Source organism: Aquila chrysaetos, chromosome 10 (genome assembly GCF_900496995.4).
Source record: "Aquila chrysaetos chrysaetos chromosome 10, bAquChr1.4, whole genome shotgun sequence".
Lineage (NCBI taxonomy): Eukaryota > Metazoa > Chordata > Aves > Accipitriformes > Accipitridae > Aquila > Aquila chrysaetos.
Genome location: NC_044013.1, coordinates 23577198 through 23598134, shown reverse-complemented (window position 1 = coordinate 23598134; position 20937 = coordinate 23577198). Strand labels below are relative to the sequence as shown.

The following is a 20937-nucleotide window of genomic DNA, read 5'->3' as shown; positions in this document are numbered from 1 at the left end:
GCAATTAAATTTTTAAGCCATCAAAATGAAAAGCATTATGTGCATTTCTTACACTAATATATGAATTTGCCTACTAACACTGAGGATTTTGCATAGTAATGAGGCAGTTTAAGTAAATGGCTCTTGGGCTGAAGAGTTCACATTGCTCGTTATCTTTCTATTTTAATTAAATGATCAATTTAGAATTCTACTTGCTTCATCTTGTACAACCAAAGAATTCAAGGAAATTAATACAAACATGTATGTGCCCTGCCTATTGTCCAAAATGTTTTTCTTGCTCTTTAAGAATATCTCACCTGTATGGGGACTTCTATCTATCCAAAGAAAAAGGAAGTGAGATTCTGAAACAACTACAATGAAATTAAGGTACCTAATTACAATTGCAATCACATGGCAACTATCTACCTAAACGTTTATAAGTTCTTATGATAATTGAAATAAACATTCCTAACCATACAGTTATACCATCCTCAAAACTTTGACTGCACCTCCTCTGTTTTTTGGTGGCAGCCAAAAAAATGCTGGCTGGGCATCATGAAGAAAAGTACTGAGACCATCACACGGAGTACTGTTTTAGCACTACAGAAAACCCGGATGGGCTCGCATTTTGACTACTATGAGCAGTTCTGGTGCCAGCTCAGGAAGGACAGTTCAAATGGTCAAGTGAATGGAGCTACCACTATTCAAGAGAGGCAAAAAAGTGTCTGGGACTGTTTGGTTTGGAGAGGAGGAGCTTGGGGGAGGCTACAGCTGAGTTTTATAAAATGATGATGGCACTACATAAACTGAATGCAAAACTTCTCCCTGCAATACTAGATCTAGAGGGCAGTCAGTGAAAGCAACAAAAAATTTTACAACAGGCAAAAGTATACACAGGGAGGACACACGCATGTACGGTGTCCCTAATGAAGCAGCTGTGGCCGGTGGCAGGGAATACAAGGGGAAGCAAGTGGCCAGGTTCGTTTTCCTAATTGCATCTCCTCTCTCCTATTGCCCGAGACAGATCGCTCTGCTGTTAGTCTGACACAGTATGGCATTTCTTGTGTTTTTGAAGATCTTCATTATACTTTGTAAGCCTATATGGCTAATTTCTTAGTTTCTTCTTGTTATTGTTAGGAAAAATACACAATGCTTGGTGGGCAGAGGGCCTTCTACAGCATTTTTTGCATTAAATGAACACTATGGGGGGAAAAAATATAGTTGTGAAGTTGGCTCTTGACGTTCAGGCAGCCCTCCTTGTAGGCAACCGCACTCTGCTATGGGCAGGGTAAGCAGCTGGGGGTGAACAGCTTCACCCAGCAGATTTAATCTGCTACACCAGATGCAGCAGTAGCTACTTAAACATTTTATGAATTAAGACCTTAGAAATCATCACTGCAATGAAATCTGATTTGTCTCATTATTTTAAAAGGCAGAACCTCAAGGAGCTCAAGGACAGCTCAGGACTGTCACCTATTGTGTCCTCAGTGCCCGCCCACCCCGACTCCTCTGGGCTTCTCAAAGGTCTTTTGGATCGGCCTCACACTAATTAGCTTATCATAGCTACACTAAATTCTAAAATTTGCATTTCTGAAGTTAAAGGCATGAGGCTAATTTACTGCTAGAATCACACAATGTAACTAGACTTAAGTAGCAAATAATAATGCCTGAAAAATGAACTACTGCACATACTGTATTGCTACAAAGCTTAAAGAAAACAAACATCAGGGATCATGCATAAAACCAAACAACAGCTGTTGCACAAGGGAGAAAACAACCTCTTCAAGTGAAGTCGAGGAGAAAGATGAGCAAGTTACACAGTGAAAGCCAGAAAGATTAAAAAAAAAAAAAAAGCAAAACCCAAACCATATATCCTCTTGCCTTCTTTAACTCCCACTGGAACTAGAGTAGGTGTTCTGGGAAAAAAGAAAAAAATAATAAAAAGCTTTAATTTGCTATTTTAAATAACTGTATTTCTGGTCCTGGATATACGCTGACGGTGTATTTGGCGTGGAGAATACGGCAGACTTCAGCCCCTGGCCGTAAAGGCCTGGGTGTTTTTCCGCAGCGCCGTAGGGATAAGCCGGCGCCGCTGTCACAGCGGACTCTGCCCGCCCCAGCGCTGCTCGCTTCCGCCCGCTCCCGCCGGTGCGGCGGCACGCCCCCGCTCCTCCGCCGAACGCCCCGCCCTGCGCGCGGATCCCCCTTCCCCCTCCGCCGGGGACGCGGGGCGGCCGCGGCCGCGAAGCCCCGGGTCGGGCCCTCGCCTTGCGGGGCGCTGCCGGGCTCAGGCCCCTGCCGGGAGGCGGCGCGGAACCGCCGGCCGAGGGGCGCCGCCGGGCTGCCCGCCAGCCCCCGGCGGGACGAGGCCGGAGCGCTAGCGGCGCGGCGGCTGCCCGAGGGCCTCACCCGGCCTCGCCGCAGGGACGGGCGGCCCCGCGGGGCACGGACGCCGAGGGAAGGGCTGCGGCGCGGACGGCGGGCGCCGCTCGGGCGAGCAGCCACCCCGCCGGCTCCTTCCCGCCGCCGCCAGCCCCCGAGCCGCCGCCGCCTCCTCCCCTCCTCCCTTCCTTCCTTCCTTCCTTCTTTCCTTACTGCGGCTGGCGGGGCGCCGGGGCCGGGCCAGCCTCTGCCCGGCCCGCTGCGGCCGTGCGGGACAAGCGGGGGTAGCGCTGCTGTTGCGGCGGCTGCCTTCCCCCCGCCCCAGCGCCGCTCGCCCTCGGGGCTGGCCCCGCACTGCCACCTGCTCCTGCCAGCGCTGCGCCTGGGACGTCGCGATTTGTCCTTTACCAGGCACTGTTAGGCGTCCTCCTCTTGTTAAAGGGCAGGGAAACGTGATGGCTTAACTCCTCTGTTCACCTGAAGGTGACGTTCCAAACTTTTGGCTTCCTGCTGGTGTATCTGTTCTTAAGGATGGGCTCCGCGGCTCCAGGGTTGTGCTTCCAGGTTGGCGAGGTCGATTTGCAACCGAAAAGAGTTTATGTGTTCTTGTGGCTTTCTCAGAGGCTTGGAATAATGAAGCTCAGCTTTCTCTGTTTGATGAATAGCCTCAAAGAGTCACCCTCTTCTCCATCAGCTATTGTTTTACAAAATACACAAATGTCATGTGCTAAATAGATTCTAGCAAAAAGCGAAGTCCAGAGAGTTTTAAGTCATTTGCTTATTCTCTTTAATTCTTAGGCAGTTTCTTGGGATATCAGAATGTCACCAGTTAGTTTTAGAATCTACCCAAAACCTCCCTATTTTTTATAATGTTAAAGGGAAGCACAACTATTCTTCTTGTCTGACATTGTGGTAAAAAATAAATAGGATCATGGATTGTATTTTTAAGCCTTACTGTGTGAAATGCACATGCAAATGATAAAACTTCACTGCTGCGTGGAGGCCGTGAGCTGTACTTCAGACCTTTGGTTGGCCTTGCCAACGACTGGCCAAGGGATGGTTTCAGCATTTGGGTCTTTGGCTTGTGACTGGGTGCAGGTTATATACTTTTTAGGCATAACTTTAGAAAGTCTGAAATCATAAATTAGACTTCCAAGACAAGCCACAACCTTAAAAATAAAAAAGATCCAATTAAGTATATAAGGTATCATGTCTTCTGCTTTTAAGCATATATAAATATGGTTTGGGGTCTTTCTCCCTAATGCTGAATTTCTCGCACAAGCAGATGATCCCTGGAGCTGATACTTAAGAATGATAAAGTGACAGTGTGGGCAGTGCTGAAATTGTTTGCCTGCGTGTGGCTATGTATTTCTCCATGACATTTCCTTGCTCTTCTCTGGTCCTACCCTGTTCCCATGAAGTTTATTTTAGAATACAACTTAGAATTTAAGATGTTAGGGAAATACTATTGTTAGTGGTGGAGTGATTGCTTTCAACATTTAATCCAGGAAAAATGTTGGACAAAAAGACTACACAAACAATTTCTTACATGTAAGCAGACCAGACTATAGGTGCTCGGGCTTTAAAATCCTATGGGATTATATAATGATGAAAAGCCAGATAGGCAGTTTTGAAATTAACTAACGTGTATGTATAAATAATCTTTCTTATCAGGGGACAATGACTCCCCCAACCCCCTCTGAGAGAGAGAAGTCCATTTTAGAAAACTTTATGAAGCTGACATCCTAGTGCATAATGGCTCATTTATTTTTGCTGACCAGGCTTACTAGACATATAAAGCTTATTCTGAAAAGGAGTTAACTAGAATTCAAACCTCCTTTTTGTAGACTTTTGAATTACTGTTATGTGTTTGGGGAATAAATAAGATTCCCTATAAAAGGAAACATTGTGCTTCATTTACAAGAAAGAAAACCGAAGATTAAATCTTGTGCATCAAGCTTGAAAACTAAGGGTGAGCATCTGAGTTGACACAAATTAATGTGGTTCCACTGATCTCAGTGGGAACTGTTCTATGCTAGCTGAGGTTCTGTTCTTCACCGTTTTTGTTGTAAACTGAATCATAGTTGTAGTAATAAGCATTTCTTGCTTCTTGCCTTTGAGCGTAAGCTTTCCATTTCAAATTAGAGTTTTTAAGAAACTGTTTAATAAATAAAATGATTTTTGAACTGAGTTGTATCTAGAATAATTTGCTAATGGTAAACAAACGGAGCAGTAGGTCTGATCCTAAACTGTGTTCTCCATTGAGCCTGCTTGAAGTGGATGAAATTGCAAGTTGTGCCTGAAGTGCAGTGATGTAAAAGAGATGATAAGAGAAGAGGTGAGTATCAGACAAGAGAGTGTGCAAGAGATGAAGCACTGAGGTGCCACACTGCAAGGGAAGAACAAATGACCACAGAAAGTTCCAAGATGATTATGAAAGATGAACTAATTAAAACCTGTCTTCCAGCAATTAAATTAAGACAAAGTTACTGCTACAAAATCATGTAATGTTCTGACAGTTACCTAAAGATAATGGCAATCACTGGACCAGCTTCTGCTCTTTATCATAAGTAGTCTTTATTTTCATGGGTTCCAATTCCGGGCTGGTTCCAGCGGGAGTTTGGAGCAACAATACTATTCTATTACTCTTCTATTACTATTAAGTAAAACGTAAATTAGAATACCCATGTCAAGTTGTAAAACTATGAGTATGAAATTCCAAGCCAAAGTTGTTCCAGATGCTATGAATCGGTAGCTGTACAAAAATTTGGCACTTGCTGCAGTTCTTGAGACACAAAGCTCCCAGGGCCTTATATAAGTTATGCATATCAAGCCTGTAGATTTAGGCCTTGTAATTGTAAAATCTGCCAAAACAGCAGCACGGCAAGTCAGCATAATCTTTTAGTTCTTGGCATCTGGCCTTTACTGATGCGTAGTTCAGATCTGAAAAAAATTCTGTTGGGAGGAGATGGAGAAGAGAAACATGAGAGAAGTGTTCATTAACCTTGACCCTCCATAACAGAATTGGAAAGCATTAGCTTGAAGTCTTGGCTTGGACAACGAGGTGATCATTCACTCCGCTTAATCTATGAAGCAAATGCACAAGCTTTTATTTTTAAATTACTTAAATGCTGCAGTTACGGTTAGTTTGAACATTAAATCAAATATTACAAATACGGGCGGACAAGAAAATGTTAACTTCCTGCAAACGAAAATCATTCAGTTGCTTGATTGCTATTAGAATTAAAGGCAAACATTAGCAAATCAGTTATTACTGAGGTGAGCAGTAGAAATCAAAATGCTAAAATGAAGTATGGAAACAAAGCAAAGCAGGCTCCAGTGTGCTATATTCCTCTGAAGCTGCAGAAGATAAATGAGCAGAGGGAGAGACAGGGCAGAATACAAAGCTTTATTTGAAAGCTGAGGAAAAAACCCCCAACTTAAAAGGGCTCAAATAACAATCATAAAACTTTTTAACTTGGCTGCAAGGAAGACTTATCTAGAAGGTAAAATACAAACACTGAAAGGCAGATAAATAAAAATTTCTCGCTTGTTTTAGACTCCATGACGATCAAAGCAGTTTTTTTGTCACAAGTGAACAGAATGGAATGTTTTGTTCATTTCTTTCTTTCTCTCTTTTATTAGAGAGTCTGTCACGCATGCATTTTTAATTGTTTTAGGTTTTTCCCCTCTCTCTCTCTTTAATCCTCCACTGTTTGTAAATTTCTTTCAATATATATCAATTGTATCTTGGTAGGCATTGTCTTCCATTTGTTTTGTCTTTTCATTTTGGTCACTGATTTTACTTGCTTGTATTTTGAATGTTAGTGAAGAAAAAATAGCTCGTTTTGTTTGCGTAATGTTTCGGTTAACATTCCATATTATCTTTCCAGCATAGTGAGTGATATTATTGGTTGATAAAATCTCAGCATTAGGGTTATGTTTGGTAATTTAATGACTCTTAAAAAAATTGTGCAGGGTTGTATCTTGAAGTAACAAAAACAACATACATGCAGTCTGAGAGAATTTTTGTAGGATCATTTAAAAATCATTTTTTTGATATAAGAAACTTGGCAGTGTTTTTTTCAAGTGGATTTTATAAAAGTATTTGGCACCTTGCTTTTCATTCTTAAACTCTTTGGGATCTCTGTTGATGGATGTTAGCATGCTACTGTATTCTTCCTCTGTAATCTACAGAATTTTACCCGAGGGTATTTTTAATAATTGTACTGGAAACCACAGCGTCATTTCTGTCAAATGTCAGCTTTCCTATACCTAAAGCCTCTACATCATTGGAAGTTTGAGGTTTAATAGTTCTGCTGAGCTGAAAGTGGGAGTAATACTGTTATCAAAAGGAAACCATTGCTGTTTTCCTGGTATGGCTCTGCTCTAATTCAGAAAGGACTGAGACAAAAAATACTGGTACTTTAATATGTTTCTGTGCAGCAAAGTTACTGTACAGCAAAGGTGCTGTAATGTCCCCACTGTGGTACACGGGTAGACCAGCAGAACTAAAACTTCTCTCAGTGACGCGATCCAATATTGGCACTTGCTGGACCTCCACGTGTTGATGCAGCTGGACAGACGTCCCTGTGCTGCGTGGAGAAAAGAAAACAAGTCTAATACTGGAAAGCATATGGGTTTTCATAAAATTGGGTATCTGACACAATTCCGGTCTACAAAGATACCGAGAGGATTTTGTGTTCTTTGAACACAGAACAAAGACTAATTTCAAAACCTTGAAGGTTTGTCGTGAAACAGAGCTGTCATCTTTTGGGGAGCTCTGCAATTTTTAGAATAGCTTCTCCATAACACGGAGTTGTGTAACACAGAAAAATGGGTATAATACGTGGTTTCATTATTGCTTATCTGAGAGGAATTGCTGTAAAGGCTCATCATTTCCCCCCTCTAAGTAATGGAGGTAATCCAGGCTTTGATTCCTGCTGCCATAGCCACACTGGTTTGCTGAAATGCTGAAGTTTATTGCTGTCATCTGGGAGCAAACTATAAGTACAGGGTTTTTTCCCCATGTGACCACCTTTTCTTCTCCTCTCCCACTGATGTCAGGAGGAAATTGAGGGAGTTTTTGCTCGCTCATAACCGATCTTACGGTTAGGACACCAGGATTTTTGTGGACAAAGTGGTCAGTAGTGTGGTTTTTGTGTTTTGAGGAGGCATTGCAGTGTCACTCTTCCCACAAGAGAATTCCCTCTGTGCACACGTGGTGATGGTACTCATGCTCTTAGAAAGCTGTACAATTTCACCAGGCAGTGGAAAGCATTACTCAGGCAATGGTCAGCTGCGGCCCCTTAATGTCACTCAGATGCCTGCCTTTCCTGTGTAGCTAATATTGCCATCCTTCTCAAGGACTATTGATGCACAACATGGTTTTAATTAAAAAAAAACCCCAAATTAAATTTTTGCTCAAACTTGTACACTTTTAAAAAACATGCAATATTGTACTTTAAAGCATCAAAATTAAATGTGATGTAGATACCACATTTTACCCATTTTTTAAACATAGTTCTCTTTCTTGGTTTCTGTTATCTTTGTCAGCTAGGGTATTTCTCTCCCTCTCTCAGCCCTCACCAGTCTAGTTTTTAATGACTTGGCTAGAAGATTATTTAATCTGTTTTATATAAACTTTAAAATTATATGATGAGGCATAAATACAATGCTCAAAATCTTGATTTCAGTATAATTTAATATAAAGGATCTTTTACAAAGCAGTATTGTGCAGTGCAAAGCATCAAGGCTTTCATCCATCTTTATTGTTTCTCGTTTAGGCCCAGATCCACACTTAACATGCCAGATGGCAACTGCAGAGGAGTTTCAAGTTATAGCTGCAATAGATGAGAAGATAAGTGCCTCTTGAGAAAGGAAAAGCCAGATTGCATATTCCTTTCAATTGCACCTGATGACTTATTGCTAGTCGCTAATTGGCTTGTCCGTACACAGGCAATTCAGAGTCTGACGGCAGTGCCTAACTTCATCTGTAGCTCTGTTCTTCCTGCAGAGATCACTGGTGAAATAAACCCTTGCAGAGAAGAATATTTTATACAACGCTCTGTGAAAAGCAGACCTAAGGGGTTTTTTTTCTTTTCATTACTGCTGTGTCAAGATTTTTTCCTTCAGGAGAGCCATAAAATCTTGTGTAACTGTCATTGTTAGTTATTACTGCAAAATAGAGTAGCTGACTATGATGAGCTAACAATTGACAATATATGCATATTAAAAAGCGACAGAAAACTATGATAAGTAGAGCTTGGTCTATTTTTCATTAAAGATATGAATGTTTTAATAGCTATCTTCATTTCCCACATATTTTTGAGTGCATTTTCATTTTAGTCCTGGGTGGGGCATTTGACAACTTATTTAGACTGCATGCAGAGAACCAAGAGAGCCAACTATGAAGAGCATAAAATAACTCATGAATGAGAAACTGCTGGTTTATTTTCACTACTTAAAAGCCATCAGCAGCTGAAATGTCTCTAGGGTCTTAGAACAGTGTTGTTGCTTGCCACTGTTGCTGGTGAAAGACAGAACCTCTGTGTGATGGTACAGAGCATAGCCAACATTGTAATAAGCCCTTTAAAAGGTGAAGTATCCACTTAGAAAACAGCATCCCTTATGCAATGAAATGTCAGTAATTTTCTAGCTAATGCAGAACCTGCATTATCTCCCAAAGTCTTCAGTTGAAAGCATTTTCTCTTTTATTGTTTTTCCTAGTTACATTTTGCTAAATGCAGTAGCAACTTAACAGAGTTATGTGCAAACATAACCCCCCCCCAGTTTTCTGTGTTATAAATGAATATTAATTGTCCTGAAGAAAAATCAAGGAAAACCAGATTATGTAGTTAAGACCTTAATGTTCAGTGTCTTTGTTGCCCATGCATCTGTAATCACAGTCCCAACAAAACCAGAAATACAGGTGTGAAAGTGGAACATATCAGGAATGTAACGCCGTATAAATAGGTAAAGAACAAATCTTGTTAAATAAACAGGAAGTAAAATAAATCACTGGGAATCAATGGTACTTCTCAAAGGTATTCTCAACCTTTGTGTGAAAGAGTAGAAATATTCTTAAGTACAACAGGACCACATTAAACATCTAGAAAAATCATTGAGGATATTCCCAACACTTTAACTGGATTGTGTATTGAGTCCACATCTTGTAAGTTACTGTTTGCTTCAGAAAATTGCTAAATTGACTTTTCCTGTTAAGGGGTGCACCAGTAACAGATGAGACACAATCACAGACAAGCATCCAATCAAGAATGAAGCTGTTTTACACTTGGATAGCTGCATAGTCAAACCATCAGTCCTCAGGGAAATGAAATTTAGACATCACAAATGTGTTAGAAGTCAATGAATGTAGATTCCTAAAAATCCTGGGTCGGGTCTTTTCAGTGTTTTGTCTTGTTTTTTTTTTTCTCTCTACATGGGATCCAGGCCTAAAAGATAACAGGGTACTTGCAGTGGCCCCATTGATACAGCTGAGCCAATAGCTTGCAGCTGACAAGACTTTAAATCCTTTCCATGTATGTGAAGGAATTACCTTGCTCATCAGCAGTCACAGGTGGATGACAAACAGCACTTATTTAACAGAACCCAGCAGCTCTATTTTGTTGGTTTGATAACAACAGTGAAAGGTAGTTTCTCTAACTGAACAAACAGGATACCTGTAGGTATTGCTAAAATAGAATTTAACAAGTGTAGCAGGTTGGGTATACCTTGAACTTGTAAGTGTGAGTTATTGCTGTGATGGTATGCCCCTTTGAATGGGGCTTTTGAAACAGTGCACTTGCTTAGGAACTTTGGAGAGTAATCATCATAGTGGTTTCTATCATAGCTTTGGCAAAACTGTGATCTGGTTTAATTAAATGCCTCTCAAGATACGGCTGCATATTGTTGGATAAAAATGTTTGCAGTACCCTTTGTCATTTTGCAAACTAAGGGGTACTTTGCAGTCTAAAGCATTCCTTAAACCCTCTGAGGAAAAGTAAATAGCCACAAAGTAAGGGAAGAAAGTTTGTTATGGTTTGAAGTGAACATATTAAGAAGTTAAAAACAAAGAATTGGGATGGATGGCTGGGAAGACAGCAAGAATTAAAGTAAGCTTGCCATGAGATGTTTGAAATGGTAGCATACTATGGAGTTACCTGCAAATAAACACTTGCTAATAATAATAATGATAAAGTAATAGCACATTCTGTATCTGAAATCTCTTAAAATGCTGAATTGAATATTAGAATTTGTTTACTGTATATTATAACATGATTTATGTCAGCCTGTATATGTAACAAGATAGTGTAAGAGATAAAATTATTAGATAGAAGCAAGCTTTCACCAGATTTTACTGATGGAATCAAAACTATGAAGGATTTACTAATTACTTCTTAATCTTTCTCTACCCCGGTGACCAGAAGCAACCCAGGGTGAAAGTGAAGACAAATTTGGAATAAGTAAGTGAAATCACTAAGACTTCCTATAGTCCCTAATCATCCATAGGATATCACTGACCTGTCGCTCTGTTTGGGTGAAGGGAGGTGTCTTACAAGAACTGGATAACTGGCTAATAAATCTACCATTTGTGATTTCACAAATCAGAATAAAAGTAATTGATAACTTGCTTCAGGGCATTGCTGGTTTACTTCTGAAGCATTAGGCATTGGTTATAGTTGGAGGAAATTCAAAGGCACCACTGGGCTAATAGTGCAGTTATGGCAAAGTGACATGAACAGTTTTTATGTGAATTTATTGCTCTTAAAGGTGCTGGCTTGACTGACATACTATAGACCAGCTTCACTTTTAGACATACAGCTTCCAAACATGAAAAAGTAGTTTGGTTACTGTACAGCTAAAAGATAATTATTCCCAATAGAGAAAAATTACTGCTCTTTCTCCTTGAGATTAAATGTCATTTGTTGAAAATTTTAAAGATTGTTTTCGTCAGTCTTATTTTTCATTCTCAGCTAATACTGACTGAATTCAGTGGGGTTGTGTGGCCTAAATCAGTAAGTTTGTGCTCGAAACTACCGGGGTGATTGACCTTGGTTAGGATTGTTGGGCGAGAACAGAGGTGATGGAGATGCTTTTTTTTTTTTTTTTGGTGAGACGGAACATCCTATATTTGTGAATAAGCACTTTGTTACAAACCTTTTTTTTTTTTTTTTTTTTCCCCTCTCTGAGTTGGCAATGATGGGGTAACAGGTCTGCATGGAACAGTGGGGACTTCTGCTTGCTTTTCTGCCACAGAGAAATATATTCGTATATATGAGTAATAGCAATAGTCTCTGTGGCTTTTTTTTTTTAACTTGATGTTTTAAATACTCTAACCACTGTTTTTATTTGTTAATATGCCATGTCACACACATCTCTGCGAATATAGCAATGAGTAATTCCGTCTTTGAGGTCAGAGCTGTTACAGAAGGTGCTGTTTTCCAGGTAAAGGTTCAAGATGCTTTTCAAAGAATTATTGCTCTAATAAATAGCTTTGTAAATATACTAGCATATACAAGTTATGTTATTAATTTCCACACAGTGTGTGTAGTTTAAAAAACCTGAGATGAATAAAGCATATGGCCTTTATGTTTCAAGAACATATTTGTAATTCACTGTATATTCATGCTGATACACAAAGGTGAATTAGTTCCAGACAAAAATGCATCAGTGCTCTATTGAATAGTCAATTATTAAACATATAATGGAATCTGTGGTTATCAAGGCATGCTCAGAATGTTCATGATTTGCCCCAGAACAGAACAGAACCAGTCTATTTCTAAAAAATCCAGGCAAAATTACATTAACATGGGATTGAAATGAGTTATTGCTTCTGCTGTACAATGAATGGGCTTACTTTACTTCATTTACCCTCCCAAGGAGCGAATTTCAGAGTCTTATTATATGTTCAAAACCTAGAAAAAAAGCAGTAAACAACATTATTTTCATTGCCCTCAAGACATAATCTATGCAATTTTCAGTGTTCCATTTTGTGGCAAAACAATGTTTTTGAGAACCACACTTGAAGGTAAACGTTACAACGTAAATGTCCTGGTAACTGTTCTTGTAGCAATTCGGTTGAATAAAATGAAGAAAATAGTGAATAAGTTATTGCTGAATGATGAGGAAAATCTCATGAATGTCACCTGCGTGAAGCTTTAAGAATTGTTCATTCTCCTAAATCTATAGTAAAGATTTTATTTAGGAAAAAAAAAAAAAGCCTTTGACAATTGACTGTTGACAGTTGACATTGTCAATGAACTATAAACATCATTCAGGCTGTGGCTGTTTATTATTTTACTGCAATTATATACCATGATTAATGCATTGGGTCATTGGTCTAGTGCATATTTTTGATTAACATTAGGCAAGCTGCAGATTTATTGCAGTATGTTTAAAGGCACCATTTAAATCAACAAAGAGGTGTGTCAGGCTGGCTTTATCACTTGAAGTGGGTTTTAGTAGAACTCTTCTCAGTTGCATTAAATGTAATTATGGGTATAGTTAATTGACATATTACTAGATATACTTTCATCGTTTATAAAAAAATTATATTTCCTGATCTGTGACTTGCAAAAATACTTCTTACTGACATTTTTTTGCAGCCTAAGTAATCATAGTTACTTGCATGCCTAAATAAAAATTGCAAAATCTCTCCTTAGTGAGATTCAACAGGTTGCTGTTAGTTTATTTTGCAAAAAGACCTGGACAGTATGTGAGACAATACTCAGTTGTTACTGACATTTTGTGTATATGAAACAGGAAATATGGGTGATGGAGGCCTTTATATGTATAAGTTGGTATATCCAGCAAAAAGAAAAAAGCAGAAACTCTGTAACTGTAAGATATTGCAAGAATTTCTCAGCTAATGAGATTACAAGTGCAAGTTAATTTATCTGTATGAAAGTAGAGGAATTTAGAAGCAGAAGTTCAGAAGTGGAGACTGTCCATACATTGCTTTCTGAGATACTTTTTCTTCTAGAAATTTCTGCTAGAATTTGAATGCAAAAATTAGTTCTTTATTCTGCAATCTGTAGTTCATTAGGATATTCTTGTAAACATGCTAACCCTCACTGCATGATTGTTGTTTTGTGCAAGACGCTGAAGACCAGAATGATTTTTATGGTTATGTGCAAAAAATTCTTAGCTGAGTTACTTGACGTGTAAGAACAGAAGGAAAATTTGCGAAAGAGGTGGGATAATATTTCTCCATTTCTGCATAAGATGTTTAAATGCATCTCCAAGCTGATAACGTAGGTGGGAGCTTTTACTGCAGTAAAACACACAAAGAGAACATGCCATGAGTGTGTAAAAGCTGGTGTATCATGTTTCTCTTCATGATATGAAATACTTAAGTCATGCTTAGCTGTTTAAAATAGCTATCTGAAATAGCATGATATCTTGTGATAACTTCTTGAAGTTAACTCAAATGGAGTAGACTTTAACAAAAGCTTTTAACAAAAACTTAGCAAATGACTGTAGTTAAAACTACCAGTCCAAATCCTCAACATATAACGCATCATTAAATCCTAACCCCAAACGCATCAATGTTCTATCAAAGCTCTGAGAAGAAATATCTTTGTTGCTAACCATTCGTTCCACTGGGGATTCTGTAACTGAGGCCTCCAAATGGGAACTCACCATTAATAGTAATGAACTTCAAGCACCTGTAGTCAAGGCATTTGCTATAACTGTCAGTCAGCTAGGCTTTCACTGATGAGCTCATTTATCCTTCTGCTCCAGTCATTGATCAAGCAACTTCTGATGCCGTTTTTTGAGTACCTTGTTGATACCTCAGTAGATGTAATTGCCTGCTATTATGATTCATGCTGTTACTCCAGTGACCTTTCAGTATTGTTTTGCTCTTCCCAAAGAAGAGGGTATTTTGTTAGCTATGGGGCCTTTATGATTAGTGATGTGATCAGAGTACGGTGAGAACTGTCTGGAATATGAAACTATCTTGGTATAAAGGAGGGGCTCCTTTACATCAATGATTTTTTTTCTCATATTTTTGTAGCTGCAGGTATAAACCTCAGAATAAGTCCACATCTGCCTAGTTGTATTTCAGGCAATGATTGTCTCATATTAAAAGCCATTCAGGAGGGAGATATTGTTCAAAAATCTTTCTCGTGGATATTCTATCGTGTCCTGTGAAAGAAAAGATGCAGTTCCACTTACAAATTCATTAAGTCCTGGAGGAAGTCCTGAGGTAGCTCAGATGTTTGGGAGCAGTGTGTCCTCATATTGGCCCTAGCTTTGGTACCTCTATTTAGAGGAGAGAGGAAGATGTGACCAGTTACTACTCTCCACCTTAATGTGAAATCTGCATTGTTTTTTATTACCTGTTTGGGTCTTGGGGAAGGTGGTTGGTTGAGTTCTGCCCCTGAACAAAACTTTGTTTCCAGGAGACCCAAAGAGTCTGAAAAGATATCTCAGTGCTCAGTGTCCCCTGATTAAACAGTGCAATATTCTAACATAGTGGCTCCAATGACTAGGGGCTACTATTCCTCCTCCTTAGTTCAACTCTCATTTTGCTTGCAACTTGCCCAAGTCTTTTCACTTATCTTTATGTTTTCACCTATCTGCATTATCTGTATTGTTCTTTTCAGGTTCACTTTCTTCCTGCTCTACTGTGCAATTTTACTATTTCCTCTAAAGACTGCTTATGCTAGTCTATGAAATGTTTATAAGAAAACTCCTCCAAACATGCAAACATAATGACATGTGGGTTTTTTAATGTAGCAAGACAGACACAAAAATCAGGATTTGCATACTTAGTTTGTCAAAATTATAAGCTAAGGCTTGTGTAAACTAGTAGCTGTTTCAGCAGCAGAAGGAAATTCAGCCCATTTTAAAAGGTATTTCCTAAGTGCTGCTTGTACTAGAAAAGGAGAGAAGGGAAAAGGAAGCAACAACTCTGCTGAAAATACTTGTAATGTGCAGAGGAGACTAGTTAGCTTGCCCCCCCCCCCCCCCCCCCCAGACATCTGTAATACAAATAAACAAACCAAAACCCAAACCAGCAATTCCATTTGTCCCAGGATCCCTTAAGCTTTTCCAGGCTGCAGTATCTTTACCTTAGCAGAGCTTCAATCCTGTTGTTGGTTCTACATGACTAACCCTTTTACGTGAGGGCCACGTCTGCCTCTCTGGATCCTGGTGCCTGCATGGTCAAAGATTGCATAATGTAGAGTGATGTAACATTACTGTAGTGTCGTTTCTTCACGCTGCTAATGTTATAGAAAAAAGAGAAGAAAAGAATGTACTGAAACAGTTCTTCATCTCTTTCTTCTGTCCTATCCAGACTCTTCTGCAAATTTTTGTTTGAGACTCATGAGTATAAAAAATAGGTTTTGATTTTTGTTGAAGCTACAGTAAGTCTGCATCCCTTAGGTACTGCTGAAATTTGGCATTTCATTCCTTCCTATTTTCAGTTTCTCTGTGTTCCTCCCAGTAGTAGTATTTGTTGGTAGTGGAGTAGTGGGGTAGTGGACATCAGCACAGAGCCCTTAGAGTTGCATAAGTGAACAACTTCAGTGCCAGCTGCAGGACTACCAGTGTTTTGGAATCTAATACTGCAAACCCCAGTGGAAACAATGACATTTCTTTGCAAGATAAAAGTTATGAACCTTCAAGGTAAAGCGTGGCATTGAATAAAGGACTAGTTAAAAATAAAAATTGGAATTATGCATGAGAGGAGCAGTGTCTCTTTGGAGGAAATATTACTTGCATATGCAAAAACATTGAAACATTTGTGTTTTGAACCTCTGATTTTTGTTTATGTATACAATACAGACAGTCAAACAACTACAGAAATGGCCAGCCTCTTTCAGAAAGGAAAGAAAATCAGAATAAAACTGTAGTAAAGAGGAGGGAAAAGAAACCCCAAAACTTTAATGTATGTTGACATAGAAATGGAGTGAGTTCAATAGTGCCATATTTAGAATAGTATATTTCTCTGCAATTTGCAAGAAATGGCACAGCGAGGTGAACAGGATTGAAGAAAAAAGAATATGTAATACCTGATTTAAATCTTTTCACATCTAAAATAAAGCTGCTTAACCCAAGAATGGTTCAACCATCTCTGGATATGATAATCCTAGAAACAGGTATATTAAAGGAAGGTTAGGTTAAAGGAAACATAATTAACATTTATTCTGCTCCAGAGTTTCCTGAGTCCATACATAGTAATGCTGAATTGTGAGCTAGGCAATAAAGGGCTCCTCTTGTAAAGTTTTCTGCAGTGAGGATGCAGGTGCTTGTTATCTCTGAAATTGCTTTATGGAACTGAATTCGCATTTCCTACTAATTTGGCTTCCTTTAAACGTGAATAATTTGAATCAAAGCAGTAGTAGGAAAGGTATTTTGTTTTGCCAAGACTTGCAATTCAGTGAGGGTAGTGACAGTGGTAGTGCTTTATTCAAGAAATTAATTTGCCCTTAAGTTAGAATAAGAAATCTTCAAAAGAGATGCTTCAAAAAGCTTAGGTAACCTTTCCTCCTATCAGTCATTGGCACTTGTTACAGAGGAACTGATGATCTTTAAAATGTTTATTAGCTTAACATCTGTATCGGCTACTGTCTACGTTTTAGAGAGGAAAAAATGGATACAGATTCTTAAAACTGTCTAGGTAGATAACCCTAAAATAATCTATAGCGTCTGGATAACTTCTGAAGGCCTGGGTTTGTATGATTTGGCCAAGGTAAAATAGGAAATCTGTGAAATAATAGAAATCCAAATTTGAGTCTCAGGCCAACTGTCTGGGCAATGGACTATCTTATCCTGCAGAACTCCTATAGCTATCAAGTAACGGACTTCTTTGTGTGAAGATGACATTCTGAGGCCACCAGTGTCAGTAAAAAAATATTTTTTTCACTTTTTTTCACCTCACTTTCCTCTGAGGTATTTATTTAGTAAACAATATAAATATTTTTGAACAACCTAATGAGAATTTCTTACAGTAATTGAGAAGAAAGATTTTTTTTTTTTTTTTTTTTTTTAAATCCCATCTGTAAAAAAGTCTGTGTCAGTATGGGCTTAGAAGCAAGAGGGAATCTAAGAAAATATAATGCTGCTATTTTAAAACATGGCTGCCCTCATCTTGCCAAAGGAATGGTTAAAATAGTTTTTGACTAGCAGATACAGAAGCAAAATATGTAACACATTAAAGAATAACCGAGTCATGTCATTCCTTTTAGCAGTAATAACAGGCAATGAAGTCTTGGTCTATATCATTTAATATTAATACCTAAGCTGTGCAATGTGCAATACCTAAAATTAATACTGAAAAAGGAGATAAGCTATGAAAAGTTAAAGCAACTGATAAAAAAAAATAGTAGGAAATTGTACTAAATGTTTGTAGGACGAAGTTTTTTGGTAGCTACTTTCTACACATGTACCCTTCTGCAACTTTATATACTGGCTACCAGACTGAATTGTCTAAAAAATGTAATTTGGTTCATGTATCTGCAAGTGAGAATGAAAGGAAACCCACCAAAAAAAATCAAATATTATGAATGCCTCTTTGTAGAGTCTGTAATGGAATATATGTCTAACTTTGTTAAAATTATGCATCAGTAAAATCCTTGTTAGCATTGAAATTGTGCCAGTAGTGCAGCTTATACAGAAGGTCCAGTGAGTGATCATTTGCTCCTCAGATACACTTACTGGATTAGCATGGAAAGTACTGTGTAGTTTGATTTTGATACACTTAGAATAGAATTCTCTTTAGCAATATTTTAAATGAAACATTGGCACCACTAATAAGAAATCCATACAATTGTTACAAAAAGCCCATAACTAAAGAAAATATGAAGTGGGGAAAAGCTAGATTTCACGCACTGGAGAACAGAACAATAATAAGCTGCTTCAGAGAGAAGACTGAATTAATGAGAAACACAGGTGAAAAAATGCATTTACTTTGTAAGGAGGTGATTGTTGTATATGGTGTTTGGCCTCCAATTCAACACAAAATAGAAAAACACACAGCTAACCTTCCTGTTGTGGGTTGCTGTGTTAGCTTCTGTGGGGCTTTGCCCATTATGGATGCCCTTTGGTACTCCAAAATGAAGTCCCATATGGGTCATTTATGTGCTGTTCCTTGATCCAGTTCTAGTGTTTGCATGTGGAATTATGTGATATTCAAGTTAGGAAAAACTACTGTTCCCTGAGCGAGCAGGACAAACATAATGATCCCATTTTTTTGTCATAGATTTGCATTTCACATAGATACTCGTGCAGTTCAGTGTAAGTGCCAGAGCTGGTCTTACTTTATATACAATGGTAACAATATGGAAAAGGGTGGTAAAGTGAGAGGACAAGTTTAATCTGCCCTGAAAATAGAGAAAGCTCTTTAGATACCACCATACTTATAGATACTGTGTTTTTTATTTGATGTGTGGTCTTTTACCATTTCTCCCTCAATCTGCTATCGCCAGCATTTTTCTTGCACAAGTTACAAATGCACTTCTCCCCATATCATAAATTTCAACAGACAAATAATATGTTGTGCTTCTAATAAATGTGCATGACCATTCTGCTAACAACTTCATATACAGTTGACACTGAAAAGATCCTGTTCCCATAACAAAAAGTTGTCATAAGTGGCACAGTCCTGCCGTAAGGGATGTAGATATAGTTGTCTCTTCCCTTCTTGAGCTGATTAATGTAATTTTCCTCTCTGAATCTGGAAAGCTGGAATATGCTCATTTTCCTGCTTTATTCATCCAGATTCTCACTGACATTTACAAATACAGGTATCCAAAACATTTTAACAAGCTGCATCACTTAGGGAAATTGTTTCCACCTCTTTCCTGTGCATCCAGTCATTTTCAGCTGGAAATACCCCATTTTTACCATTTGTGTTTTACTGTTGCATCTTGCTGAATGTTTGGCTGTTAGGAAGCCTGCATGAAAACAATTAGCTCAACAAGCTGGGATCAGCTGCTGAATTAAGGAAAATGCACACAGCAGAGTTCCCAGTGCTGTACTGGCATTTTGTCTGATCTTAGATTCAACTGAAGATCTTGTGCTTTAGTCTTAAAGCTTTTGCAAGGTATTTCAAAGGCCATCCCTCAGCAATCTGCTGTAACAGCTGTGATAAACACAGCTGAGGACCTATGTAGAACAACTACTACAAGAGATGAAGAGGCAAAGTCTAATTATGCTCGAGGTCTATTGCAGGATTTTTAAGTCAGAATTTCTTCACAACATAATGTTTTCTTCAAGTTATTTCTCTCTGAAAACATTCAGATTATCCTGAGAAATGACCCCAAATGTATGAAAGGTTGTCATATGCTGACCTGTGCTTTTTAATAATATATGTGACATTAAAATACCAGGAATATTTAAAGATAATAGATTCCTACAAAGATAGATGTAAAAATTACCTATTTTAATTCTAAGAAAATTACCATGTTTAGTTACATTTCTCCATTCTAAACTTTGTAGGTATTATTAGAACCAGTTCTTTCTCTAAAGTGGAAAGTAATACTCTTTGGTCTACTCTGATCCATGGGAACTAATATTACTGCTCATTGCACATAAGGAGGAAGGACTTCACATCTGTAAAATATTTTGTCTTCTGCACATGAGAGTTTAAGATTCAGCTTGTCTTTTGGGACCTTTGTTAAGATATTTGCCATGCTCATATTTTGAAAATATGTGTTTTTCTTGATTTCTCTTACACATCAGTATGCCTACCTCTGTCTCCCTGAGAGTTGTGCTCTGGGACTAAATTCCATCTGATACAGAAGAGATAAAGAAGCAAACAAGACAGTCTCACAAATACATAATGAGATGGCCTACAAAAGCGAGCAGCCCACACTGGAAAATACAAGAAATGTTCCAGTTATACTCCAAAAAATGAAACAAAAAATGTGGCAAATGTCACATTTGCTGCATGTTGTTTTCAGTTCCATAATACAGTGGAGGAAGTTCATGTTCTCTCAGTGGCACCAGTATATTGTTGCAGCTTTGCTCCTCTGGTACAGAGGAGCCAGTGCCCTTGCAATTCACTGAGCTGATTGGGGTTTATGGCTGATTTGCATTGCCAGAGGGGCTCGGCCCATTGGAATAAGTCAGCAAATCTGATCTTTCATGTTTCTGATGTCAGAATGAATCTCGTGTAATCTCACCTGTATGAAGTTGTCCTGGTACAACTGAAACCAGAAGCTGTTATTTGTTTGGATATTGATTGGTTTTCATTAGTATTGACTGCACAGAGCTATCTGTACAGCTTCTGCTTTTTTAGGGTAATAATAAATATTAACAATAAACTGTGTAGTTTAATGTACACGTCTCTTACAGATAGTAAAATACTGCTAAATCAAAAACTACAGCATTTAGTTTTTAAAAGGTTAACTGAATTTCACTCAAACAGGTTATGTGTTCAGAAGGGAAACTCGCTTCCAAATTAGAGCCTGGGTGCTGTTTACAGCCTGTGTAGCCACTGCAGTGCACCCTGCTGCTCACACTTGCTCTGTGGCCCTGTTCTTGCCTGTCCTTCCATCCTATCTCATCACTTTCTTGGGCACAGGTCAGGGACACAGGTCGCTAGGCCAGCACAACTGCTGT

The 20937-nt window shown here is 38.7% G+C and overlaps 1 protein-coding gene across 7 annotated transcripts in view; it reads right to left on the bottom strand.

The window, feature by feature from the left end:
* Positions 1–3068, bottom strand: part of NMNAT3 (nicotinamide nucleotide adenylyltransferase 3) — a 34462-nt gene extending 31394 nt beyond the window's left edge. For 2 of the 7 annotated variants that reach the window (XM_030028281.2, XM_030028287.2), the window contains exons 1-2: positions 2575–2763; positions 1846–1895 (exon numbers count right to left, since the gene is read on the bottom strand). The gene's annotated coding sequence lies outside the window, so the exon portion shown is untranslated. The other 5 variants (XM_030028289.2, XM_030028283.2, XM_030028285.2 and 2 more) reach the window with 5 other exon arrangements.
* Between the last annotated feature and the right edge of the window lie 17869 nt (positions 3069–20937).